The 13,278-nt window shown below is 42.7% G+C and overlaps 1 non-coding gene across 1 annotated transcript; it reads left to right on the plus strand.

Moving 5' to 3' along the window:
• The first annotated feature begins 3,459 nt into the window (after nt 1-3,459).
• On the plus strand, nt 3,460-3,541 carry trnas-gcu (transfer RNA serine (anticodon GCU)). The gene has a single exon. It is a non-coding gene; the product is annotated as a tRNA-Ser (tRNA).
• The last annotated feature ends 9,737 nt before the right edge of the window (nt 3,542-13,278 follow it).

A 13,278-nucleotide genomic window follows, 5' to 3' on the forward strand; every position in this document is an offset into this window, starting at 1 on the left:
TATTTGGTTCACGTGACCAATGCCTTTCCACTTGGTCACCGCGCCCTACAGCTGCACTATATATAAATTGAGAAGATTGTGGCATTCTCTCGGATTGGTAATCAGGAGCGAGATTGATTGAAATTATTGAAAACTTAAGATAAACTGATAAAATACGGGATATAGAACGAGAAACTGAAAGGGAAAGAGAGAACAGCGAATGATAACGTTTTGACAAAACTGAAATACAATGGCTCAAGATTCAGAAAGTGCTTTCATCCACAAACATACCACAATATGGAATGTAATTTTTGCGACAACCAATGCAAGTAGATAGCAAAATCTTCGTTTTAAAGTCTTGCTGCAACTGTTTTGGTTTTAATGAACGCACACATGGTACTCAGTGCTGTAATGATCTCCCAAAATGGAAAAGGACATCCTTGCCTTCAAGGATACGTGGGGAATGTTCACCGATTCATCCCAGTAATGGCAGAACTGTCCACTGGAAGCATATGAGCAAAATCTTTCAATGTTTCATTGAGTTTCGAATGAGTGGTGAAGGGAATGTCTCGATTCACAAATTAATCGTTCAGTAGAATTCAATACAGGGACCCATGAAATGATGAAAAAGAACACGGACATACGATACACAATAGCTACGACAATTACTATGTGAAAACTGTTGATTTCAGATCCACAGTGGCCTTTGGTGATGGCATTTGCTGTCCAGAACCAGTCTGCACTGGAATGACGGGAAACACACTATGAAGTATTTGAACTTCAGTCGCCTTTAGAAATAGCTGAGACTGACTCAGGAAACGGGGGTTTGGAGATGTTGGCATTACAAACCTTTCAGACATTCCGTGGAAGAATAAAGGAAGTGATAGATACGATGTTCATGAACTGGATAGATAGTAATTTACCTGATTGGAGTTTATAAAATGAGGCGTCATATTTAAAAATCAAAGAGTTCATAGTGTAACTGTAAAACCTTGAAGTAACACTCAGTGGGAGTACTGTGTGTAATCCTTGTCCTCATTCTCCACCAAAAGCATGTAAAGAAGTTAGAAAGGGCACAGACGGTGTTTCCTGGATAGCAAGCTATTAGAAAGCCAAGTGACGTTGTTTTCTGAAACATAAAATTATCAGAAAGAATACAAACGGGATGATAGAAAGAATAAAGGAGTTTGTTCACGAGATTTGTAAATGCTGGAGCAGAAACACGCAAGTTTGAAAAAGCAAATGAGATTTTCACATAACGCGAGGTTTGAATGAATAAACTGGGGAAAGTCCCTCTTTCTTGTGAATCAATAACTTTCGTTAGAGCTTGAAAACCATTAGTGAATGATTAAGAAAAGTTTGGATGAGAGTTTCTTCCACTCAATAGAGTTATTTAAATCGTGAACGACTTTCCAGAAATAAAACGTAGAAGCTGACTTCAGAGTGTGTTAAAAGATGCACGAACAAACGTGCAAGGAGAGAATTTACCATTGAGTGAAAGTCAGTGTGGTTGCGTAACAATTTCGAATTTGTTGACTTCAGGCACAAAGACATTTCATGAAATCGTACAACTGAAGAAGACTGAGTATAACAAGTTCATGGATTGGTAAGGTGTGGCGTATTATTCAAGGTGAAACTCGGTAAATGGAGCTGATGTCCTAAAATATCTGCAGACAGAAGTTATATCCTAATGAGGAGGAATTGAATCGTCACTTGGAGACGCAACACCTACTTTAAAGACTTGACCACATTCACATGATGTTATGTATATTTCGTACATTCTTTACTCCACTCAAGAAATCCACCAAGAAGACTCTGTCCTTTTGTATTGTTAACCCTCTGTACTTCTCTGCAGCACGCCACTTAAGATAAAGTATGCTCAGACCAAAATTCAGGTCAATACAATATTCAAACGGTCCTATGTGATTTCTTTTTTTTAATACTGCAACAACCTTTGTGACTTTGCAACAAACTGTGTAACATGAAACCAGTTCAACATCTATTTTCCCGGAATTTAACGCAGTACACATGGGAAACGTTATCCCTCTGCTGAAAAATCACCTTCGGCTCTCTCTCCACATATGTCTCTTCACGTTTTAGATACTTGCAGTAAGTTTATTGATCAAGGAGTCATTATCCAGAAAAGGTTGTTTCTCAATCCACAAACACGGGTATTTTCCCATAAACTTGGCTTTGCTCAATATCACCTTCTGTCCGTATCCCTCAACCCGACGATAAATTGAAGTTGCTCCATGTGAGGCTCAAAATTAAAACTTCGGCACAGCACACCCCACTATACTGAAAAAGAGATACTGTGCACCTTCAGCACAGGAGCAACACATTAATGCTTACCTCCACATTCCTGGTTTTACCTTAACGTTTGGGAAACCGAGTTTCTCTGATTCCATGGCTAGTAACGGGGATTATATGATCATCTTCACCAGTGGTTCTGTCCCCGAGTGAAGAAAGTGGTGAGGTACTCATTGTAAAGATGGATAGATCGATGAAATGTACAATTTCATCTTTTGCCTTCACTAACTCATGAGCTTTTTATTTTTTTTGATTCTGTAGAAATCTTAAAATCTTCATCTTGAACAGACTCAATGACAGATCTCCTTTGTGTCTCTGGCATCAAATTTCAAAGTGTAAACCCCCTCTGAATTCTTCCACCACAGTCCGCTGTTTGGGAAGTGTTCCTGTTGTGGGAAATGCACTTCACCGTGTGTCACGTGCTGCTCCCAGTATGCGCTCTGACACTGCACTCATTTTCCTTCTGACACTTGCTCACTGTGTTGCTGTGATCATACAGTGACTTGGTGTCGCACGGCCCAGGAAAATGATACAGATCAAGGTTTTTGCATTGTTGACTTCAATTGTCAGTTTAGCCTTATTTTGGATTTTGAAATTGTCTGTCCTGTACACAAGTGAGTGTCAAAAACATCTGAGTGGAAGTTAGGTGTTCCGAATAATGACATTGAGCACTATGCACTCTCCTCCAGTCTGGAAAACAATTCCTCACAGGCAATTTAATAGACAATAGACAGCAGGTGCAGGAGTAGGCCATTCTGCCCTTCGAGCCAGCACCACCATTCATTATGATCATGGCTGAACATCCTCAATCTGTATCCTGTTCCTGCCTTATCCTCATAACCCTTGATTCCACTATCCTTAAGAGCTCTCTCCAACTCTTTATTGAAAGAAAACCTCCTGCTGTCTCGGGTTCTTCATTCCGTTGACTTCAAATCTTCACAGAATTCAACAGACCTTGTTACATATTCATTTCCTCATTTTTGTTCAGATCACTGTGTGCATAGTGTGACAGTGGGAGTGCACTTGCCCCACAACCCAGGGGCCAGACCATCGTCTTTGAACCGTACTGTGTTATTTATCATTTCACCAACACCAGCGAGAAATATCTGCTGCTCTGCCTAATTTACGCAATTCAATTGTTCATAAGGTCATAGCTTTCCCCACCGTTACCACGAGGTGGCCGAGAGGTTAAGGCGATGGACTGCTAATCCATTGTGCTCTGCACGCGTGGGTTCGAATCCCACTCTCGTCGCTGTCATCAACGGCTTTCAATTGTGCTGCTTTCAGTTGATCACAGCTGTCCTATTGAAACTGAAACTCCAATGTTCAGTTTATATGCATTGACGCTATGACAAAATCTCAAAGAATAGTTTGAGCCTGTTGACTAAACTGCTTTGTAATGTTGGTTGCATTGGGATAATGAATAAAAACTCGATTTTCTTTTTCAAGTCAAGTTGCTGTGAACGTTTTTTTCGTATGAAAGACATCCAGGAAAATCAAATACCGAGAGCTGCGAAGTGCATGTTTATGCAAAGGGAATCTTCATGAATGTTTTGTCAGATGAAATCTGGAGGAGGTTGAGAAGAAGTAATTCATCCTGGTGAGAAGAGCACAGTGAGACTGCACAAAATAATGGAGATATTTCAAAGGGGCGGGGCGTGGGTGTAGGGGCACTGAGAACTGGCTGTAAATCCGCAGTGGAGAATTGCCGATGTGGTTCTGTGCATGGGCACAGAGAGACTTGCACATTGGTCTCGCCCTCGCCCCTTACTCTCGCCGTTGATGAATGCTGGACATAAGGCACAGATAAACACAAGATGTGGGAAGCAAACTCCCTCTCGTTGTGCACACACTGGATGCATCACATTGAACTATGAACAACTGGAGAAATCGGCATGTTACCTTTCGGGAGTGAAACTAAACTGTGGATCAATAACCGCAGATTCATGCAACATAAACATGAAAAATGATTTAAAATGTAGGGTGTAGGTTTGATCGCTGAGCTGTACGTTTGATATCCAGACGTTTCATTACTTGGCAAGGTAACATCATCAGCAGTAGTGACCTCCAAGTGAAGTGAAGCTATTGACCCCTGCTTTCTATTTTTATCTTTCTCCTCGGTGGGGTTCCTGGGGTTTGTGGTGATGTCATTTCCTGTTCATTTTCTGAGGGCTTGATAGATGGCATCTAGATCTATGTGTTTGTTTATGGCATTGTGGTTGGAGTGTTAGGCCTCTAGGAATTCTCTGGCGTGTCTTTGCTTAGCCTTTCCCAGGATAGATGTGTTGTCCCAGTCGAAATGGTGGTATTTTTAGTCCATGTGTAGGGCTACGAGAGAGAGAAGGTCGTGTCTTTTTATGGCTAGCTGGTGTTCGTATATCCTGGTGGCTAACTTTCTTCCTGTTGTCTTACGTCGTGTTTGTGGCAGTCCTTGCATGGAATTTTGTGTATGACATTGGTTTTACCCATGGGTTGTACTGGGTCTTTTAGGTTTGTTAGTTTTTGTTTGAGAGTGTTGGTGGGTTTGTGTGCTACTGGGATTCCGAGGGGTCTTAGTAGTCTGGCTGTCATTTCTGAAACTTCTTTGATGTATGGTAAGGTGGTTAGGGTTTCTGGCTGTGTTTGGTCAGCTTGTCGTGGTTTGTTCTTGAGGAATCTGCGCACTGTATTTTTTGAGGAACGGTTCTTCTCGAATACGTTGTATAGGTGGTTCTCCTCTGTTTTCCAAAGTTCGTCTGTGCTGCAGTGTGTGGTGGCTCGTTGGAATAGTGTTCTGATATAGCTTTGTTTGTGTGTGTTGGGATGGTTGCTGGTGTAGTTAAGTATTTGGTCAGTGTTTGTCGGTTTTCTGTATACGCAGGTTTGTAGTTCTCCGTTGTCCTTTCTTTCTACTGTGACGTTCAGGAATGCGAGTTTGTTGTCGGTTTCTTCCTCCTTGGTGAACCTTATGCCTGTGAGGGTGTTGTTGATGATGTTAAATGTCTTTACTATCTTGTTTCGTTTTGTGATGACAAAGGTGTCATCCACGTAGCGGACCCACATTTTTGGTTTGATTGTTGGTAGGGCTGTTTGTTCGAGTCTTTGCGTTACCGCTTCTGCTATGAGGCCTGATAGTGGAGATACCATGGGTGTACCGTTGGTTTGTTTGTAGACGATGTTGTTGAACGTGAAGTGGGTGGTGAGGCACAAGTCCACTAGCTTCATGATGTTTTCCTTGGTAATGTGATTGATGGTGGTTGGTGTGTGTGTGATGGTCTCTTCTAAAAGTGTGGTTAGTGTTTCCTTTGCAAGGTCGATGTTGATGAAGGTGAACAGTGCTGTTATGTCGAATGAGATCATTGCTTCCTCTTCCTCCACCTTGGTGTTTTTAGGCTTTCCTGGGTGGAGTGGATGGAGTGCTGTGACTCTTCTATGAGGTATTTCAGAGTTGCGTGTAGTTCTTTGGCCAGTCTGTAAGTTGGTGTTCCGGGTAATGAGACTATGGGTCTGAGCGGGGCTCCTGGTTTATAGATTTTTGGTAGTCCGGTTCGACTTGTGCAACACATTGATCCTGGGACAGTCTAAGCAAAGACATGCCAGAGAATTCCGAAAGGCATGGCACTCCAACCACAATGCCATAAACAAACACATAGATCTAAATGCCATCTATCAACCCCGCAGAAACGAACAAGAAATGACATCACCACAAACCCAAGGAACCCCATCCAGGAGAAAGATATAAATAGAAAGCAAGAGACAACAGCTTCACTTGGAGGTCGCCACTGATGATGTTACCTAGCCAGGTAATGAAACGTCTGGATATCAAACCGACAGCTCAGCGAGCAAACCTACACCCTAAACCTCAACCTGAGCTACAAAACTTCACAAACCTTGCGATTTAAAGTGTCTTTATACGCATATCATTCATAGACTTTTCGTTATAAGACCCGTCTGGTTGAAAGAAGAAGACACCACATTTCAAGATGGATGACAACGTTTCCAATTTTGTTTAGAAACTGAGATCTATTTGATCCTTTTACACAGTGAACAAGTTCATTTTAAATAATGCAAACCACATTCTCTCATCTGGAATAAAAGTGTGATTTCAATATAAACATTGTCCTTGCTAAGTCGCAGTTACTCAACATGAAAAATAGGATGTAAGTTTTATTAAGCATACATCAATTAGCACCATTATTTTACTTCGGATTGACTGCAGTATGCACATGCTAAATAAGGTTTAAGAAAGAATGACTTTTGGAAATAATGATTCGGTGGTGACTAAAAATAATATTAGGTTCTCATGATGCGGATATTCCACCAATGGCTCCAGTGGTTGAAATATTCAGTGGGCAGTATTTCTATGATGGTATAGATGTATGTGAGGTGCCAGGGATGGGAGCTCCCACTTTATCTGGAGCAGCGTCTTTTGACGAGGACCAGGGAGCATTGTGACATCAGGCTGGGAGTTCCAACCACACATGGAGCAGCTTCTATTGACATGGAGCAGTAGGGAGCATTGGGACATCCGAATGCAAGATCTAACCTCATTTGGAGCAGCTTCAGTTGGCATGGAGCAGGAAGCTTTGCAAGATCCATCTGGGAGCTCCACTCTCACCTGGATCAGCTTTTAATGACATGTAACAGCAGGGAGCATTGGGACATCAGAGTGATCGATCCAACCTCAACTGGACTGCTTCTATTGACAGGGAGGAGCGAACATTGGGACATCAGACTGGGAGCTCCAACCTTACAAGGACCAGCGTGTAATGACATGTAGCCGCTGGGAGCATTGGGACATCAGAGTGGTAGGTCTAACCTGAACTACACTACTTCTACTGACATGGAGCAGGGAGCATTGGGACATCAGACTGGGAGCTCCAACTTCAAGTAGAGCCGCTTCTAATGACATGGAGCAGCAAGGAGCATTGGAACGTCAGGTTGGGAGCTCCAACATCACCTGGAACAGCTTGTATTTACATGGAAGAGGAGGGAGGATTGGGACATTAGGCTTCGGGAAAAGATATTCAACTGTTTTAATCTAAAGTAAAATATGTTTCAACACCTCAGATGTTAATTGATTTATAAGGAATCTTTCCCGGAAAAATAATTAATTATTTAGATTGTAAAGACAACTCCTGCAAATATTCAATCAGGAAAACGCATTGGTACAGAGAGAAAAAGGAGTGATGTTTCATGTCTTTGTCTTTTCTTTTCTGGAAGACTCTGGACTGGATTACATCACGGAAGGACGTTTTCACTCATTTCCTGCAAGTACGGACAGGTCATTAACGTAATCTTAAACTGAAAATTAATGGGAATATGCAATGTTATTATTAGGCTGGAGTTTACCTCAAATTATGGTGAAAACGTAGCAAAGTCAGTTGCAATTCCCTTGATCAGCAGTGACCTCATTGATTGGCTGATCAGATTGTGAATGGTCGTTTTTTTGAGGACAATTTGAAGTAAATCAATGATGGTGATTATCTTGGTTCTTTGTTCACCTTGTGACTGTTACTGCTGTTGCTCATGTCCTTGTTAACACCACAGCTCTGCAGGGTGTAAAATCTCAGCTGTGCATTCGGCCAGTGGTACAACCATTCGTATAGCTGGCTATGGATCAGGCGGTTGTAAGTTCAACTTTTACTTTGCGCAAGCGCATTGTGGAGATTCATCACACATCCGACCTAATCATTTTTGTTATGCTGAGGTGGGTAATATTTGAAATTTTCATCTCCACGAACGAAAATTCTTTCACTGTCTTCGACCAGTTAAACATTACCAAAAGCTATCAGAGTAAAAATCACACAGCACCAGATTGTATCGAACAGGCATATTTGGAAGCACCAGTGTTCAATGCACTGCTTCTTCAACAGGTGTTTGACAACTGTTGGAATCTAACATGGCTTTGTGTGATTTTTAAATGTATCCATCCCAGTCCAACACCAACAACTCCAAGTCATGGGTACCGTCGACACCACGAACGGTCGGTTAAAGTCCAGATGATGTTCCAAAAGATGGCGCATATTAACACACACACCAAGTTTCTGCAGAAAAACACCCACCTGATGAAGGAGCGGCTCTCCTAAAGCTAGTGCTTCCAAATAAACCTGCTGGACTCTGCCCTGATATTGTGAAATTTTTAACTTTGTCTACCCAACTCAAACACTGGCACTTCCATATCATAGACACCATCAGTCATGTCCCACCGTTGTCAGAGAAGGCAATCCTGGAATAGCCCAATACATTGCTCATAGGTACGTTTCGTTTTCAGAAACCAACGCACTCAATCGCTGCAGCTCCTGTGTATGAAAAGACAGAAAAGAAATAGCTGAGACTCAGTTTTGACAATATTTTGAAACTCTTTGGGAAGTGGAATCAGAGGAGAATGAAGGATTAACTGTCCGACTGTGCAGAGAGAGGGAAGGCACTTTTCCCTTATTTGAAGAGTTCGGGTATTGACTGATCTAACAAGAAGTCCTGATTTTCTGAACAGTAATGAAACCCAGGCCACTCAGTTAAATCGCTGAATACTAACCACTAGACCACCAGGGATGAGGGCAGAAGCAGTTGCACCGTTTCATCATAACACAGTTTTTGGAATTATGTCACTGCAGATATGTTTACCCTCAAAAATGATTGAATTATGGAGTGTTTACAGCACAGAACTGGGTCCCTTCATCTCGTTTCCCAGCACTTGGTCTGTAACCTTGTAAGCCCTGATGTTTCACCTGAATGCTAATTTCTCTGGAAAGTTTTAATCTCGTAAAATACAATAATTGGGATTAAAGTTTGAGATGGGAACTGAACCCCATTTTTACCCATAGACTGAAGCACACAGACACATTTCCCCAAGTGTGACACAGGCCTCGGGAGAAAACAAGCAGAAAGTAAGATTTCACCACTTGTCTGATGTTGTCCCATTTCAGAGTTCAACACCAATGTCTGGTTACAGCAAAGAAAGGAAGCATTCAGACCCTCTAGTCCCAGTGTTCCTTGCGCAGTTTCCCCATTACTCTGTAGTTTATACTGCCTCACCTCGTTCTTGCTGCCAAACTTGATCACTGCTCACGCCCGCTATTTCCTGTCCTGACGAACGGTTTGCCTCAAGTTCTTGGAATGAAAAACAGGAATGGCCTATTTCAAGCACTTTTCTAGTTTACAAGGCCAGTGTTATCACCACTGAGCAAGCACATTGCTAGCTCAGAGAGAAGGTTTCATCCTTTAGAAACTGAAATGCAAAGATGATTGGATAGCCTCAGTATTGTAAACCAACCAACAAGACTGGAATAGGGCCGAGGGGATCACGCACAGAAGGATGGGAGAATAGAATGGCGAATCTCATGGTGTCCAGGGTGATGTTAACAGAAATCTTCCCTGGTAGTATAGTGATGAGGATTCAGTGATTTCACTGTCATGGCTTGTTAAAGGTTAACGTGTACAGTAATCAACATGAAATACTGCCTGATATTTCGAAGCAGAATGATGATGTGCAGCAGACAGAATCGTTTCCCTGCATTACCTAATAAGAGAGCTCAGAAGAGCCAGGAGCAGACATGAGAGCCAGGAGGAAACATTAGAAGTTGTTGGCGGATAGGATCAGGGTTAACCCGAAGGCTTTCCATAGGTATGTCAGGAATAAAAGAATGACGAGAGTTAAAGTAGGGCCAATCAATAATAATAGTGGGAAGTTGTGTGTGGAGTCAGAGGAGACATGGGAAACACTAAATAAATATTTTTCGACAGTGTTCATTATATAAAATGAAAATGTTGGCGAGGAAGATACCGAGATACTTACATCTCGACTCGAAGAGTAGCAGTGGTGGACTCTCCCTCTTTATGGGTATTTAAGCGGGCATTGGATAGGTATATGGAGGATAGTGGGTTAGTGTAAGTTAGGTGGGCTTTGATCGGCGCAACATCGAGGGCCGAAGGGCCTGTACTGCGCTGTATTCTTCTATGTTCTATGTTCTATGTTCTAAGAGATTGAGGTTCACAAGGAAGAGGTATTAAAAATACTGTCGAGTGTGAAAATAGACAAGTCCTCTGGGCCAGATGGGATCTATCCTAGAATCCTCTGGGAAGCAAATGAAGAGATTGCCGAGCCTGTGCCATTGATCTAGAAATCATCATATTCTACAGGAATAGTGCCTGAGGACTGGAGGATTGCAAATGTGTTTCCCTTGTTAAAGAAGGGTAGTAGAGACAACCCTGGAAATTACAGACCAGTGAGTCTCACTTCAGTTGTTGGTAAAGCATTGGAAAAGATTATAAGAGATAGGAGTTATAATCATCTAGAAAAGAATAATCTGGTCAGGGACAGTCAGCACGGTTTTGTAAAGAGTAGGTCGTGCCTAACGAATCTTATGAGTTTTTTGACAAAGTGACCAAACAGGTGGATGAGAGTAAGCAGGTTGATGTTCTGTATATGGATTTCAGCAAGGTGTTCGATAAGGTTCCCACAGTAGGCTATTATACAAAATGCGGAGGAATGGGATTGTGGGAGACACAGCAGTTTGAATCAGTAATTGGCTCTCTCAAAGAAAACAGAGTGTTGTAGTTGATGCAACATGTTCATCTTGGTGTCCAGTTACGAGCGGCGTTCTGCAAGGTTCGATGTTGGGTCCACTGCTATTCGTAATTTTTATAAATAACCTGGGTGACAAGAGTTTGTTAGTAAATTTTCGGACAACACTATGGTCGGTGGAGTTGTGGATAGTGACGAAGGATGTAGTAGGTTGCAGAGAGACATAGATAGGATGCAGAGCTGGGCTGAGAGGTGGCAAATTGAGTTTAAGGTGGACAAGTGTGCGGTGATACACTTTGGACGGAGTAATCGGAATGTAAAGTACTGGGCTAATGGTAAGATTCTTGGGAGTGCAGATGAGCAGAGAGATCTCGGTGTCCATGTACACAGATCCCTGAAAGTTGCCACCCAGATTGACAGGGTTGTCAAGATGGAAAACAGTGTTTTGGCCTTTATTAATAGAGGGATTGAGTTCTGGAATCAGAAGGTTATGCTGCAGCTGTACAAAGATCTGGTACGGCCACATTTGCAGTATTATCAACAGCTCTGGTCACCGCATTATAAGAAGAATGTTGACGCTTTGGAAAGAGTGCAGAGGGGATTTTCTAGCATGTTGCCTGGTTTGGAACGAATGTATTACGAGGAAAGACTGAGGGCCTTGAGGCTGTCCTCGTTGGAGAGAAGACTGAGAGGTGAATTAATAGAGATATACAAGATAATCAGAGGTTTAGATAGGGTGGATAGGGAGAGTTTTTTTCCAAGTATGGGGATGGCAAACACGAGGGTCACAACTTTAAAGTGAGGGGAGAAAGGTATAAGACAGGTGTCAGGGGTAGTTTCTTTACTCAGAGAGTAGTTAGGGCATGGAATGCTTTGCCTGTAACAGTGGTAGATTCGCCAAGATTAAATGCATTTAAGTCGTCATTGGAGAGGCATATGGACGTACATGGAATTGTGTAGATGGGATGGGCTTCAGATTAGTATGACAGGGCGGCGCAACATCGAGGGCCGAAGGGTCTGTACTGTGCTGTAGTGTTCTATGTTCTATATGCTACAATTCCACATCAGCAATTTCATCGGCAATTGCCTGACGTTCAATCAGGTAAAAACAATGACTGCAGATGCTGAAAAACAAATACTGGATTAGTGGTGCTGGAAGAGCACAGCAGTTCAGGCAGCATCCAACGAGCAGCGAAATCGACGTTTCGGGCAAAAGCCCTTCATCAGCAATAAAGGCAATGAGCCTGAAGCATGGAGAGATAAGCTAGAGGAGAGTGGGGGTGGGGAGAGAGTAGCATAGAGTACAATGGGAGAGTGGGGGAGGAGATGAAGGTGATAGGTCAACGAGGAGAGGGTGGAGTGGATAGGTGGAAAAGAAGATAGGCAGGTCGGACAAGTCAAGGAGACAGTAACTGAGCTGGAAGTTTGAAACTAGGATGAGGTGGGGGAAGGGGAAATGACGAAACTGGTGAAGTCCACATTGATGCCCTGGGGTTGAAGTGTTTCGAGGTGGAAGATGAGGCGTTCTTCCTCCAGGCGTCTGGTGGTGTGGGAGCGGCGGTGAAGGAGGCCCAGGACCTCCATGTCCTCGGCAGAGTGGGAGGGGGAGTTGAAATGTTGGGCCACGGGGCGGTTTGGTTGATTGGTGCGGGTGTCTCGGAGATGTTCCCTAAAGCGCTCTGCTAGGAGGCGCCCGTTCAATCAGTTTAAAACAAGAACGGAGGGGGCGTCTGGAAAACGGAAGGGGAATAGTGGTTTGTGAGAGTTAACTACATGCCTCGTGGAGCCAGGTTCAATGTAGACACTGAATATCGGTTTTCCTGTTTACCTTGGTATACTGATCACTACAGATCAATGACCCTATATTGTCTGCCCTTTGTGTGTTGTTCTTTGTACATTTCACCTCGGTTCAGTGCTCCGGGGGACCACACTTTTTAACATTTGGCACATTTTACTCAGGTCGGTTTTGCAGCTTCATATTAAGGCCAACAATTTTAGGAACAAATAATCACCATTCAGACCACCAAGTCTGTTCCGCTATTGAATGGTTTCATATCTGATCTGATAACCTTGAACTGCACTTTCTTGTCTTTCGCCATAATGTTTGATGTCTTTGCTGTTTGAAGATCTACCGATCTCAGCCTCATTACACCTAATGACACTTCCTCAACAGCCTTCTGCTCCAAGAAAGTCCACTGATCCAGAACTGTCTGAGAGAATAAATGCTTCTGCATCTCTATTTTAATTGTGGGATCCGCATTCTTATACGAAGTTTAAAATCGCACGACACCAGGTCATAGTCCAACAGGTTTAATGGAAGCAATAAAATTTGGAGAGCTGCTCCTTCATCAGGTGGCTGTGGAGTACACAGTGGTAAGGTACAGAATTTATAGCGAAAGGTTACAGTGTAATGTCACTGAAATTATACATTGGAAAAATACCTTGATTGCTTGTTAAGTCTTCCATCTGTTGAAATGACTATG

The sequence above is a fragment of the Chiloscyllium punctatum genome, chromosome 41 (genome assembly GCF_047496795.1).
Source record: "Chiloscyllium punctatum isolate Juve2018m chromosome 41, sChiPun1.3, whole genome shotgun sequence".
In the NCBI taxonomy this organism is placed as follows: domain Eukaryota; kingdom Metazoa; phylum Chordata; class Chondrichthyes; order Orectolobiformes; family Hemiscylliidae; genus Chiloscyllium; species Chiloscyllium punctatum.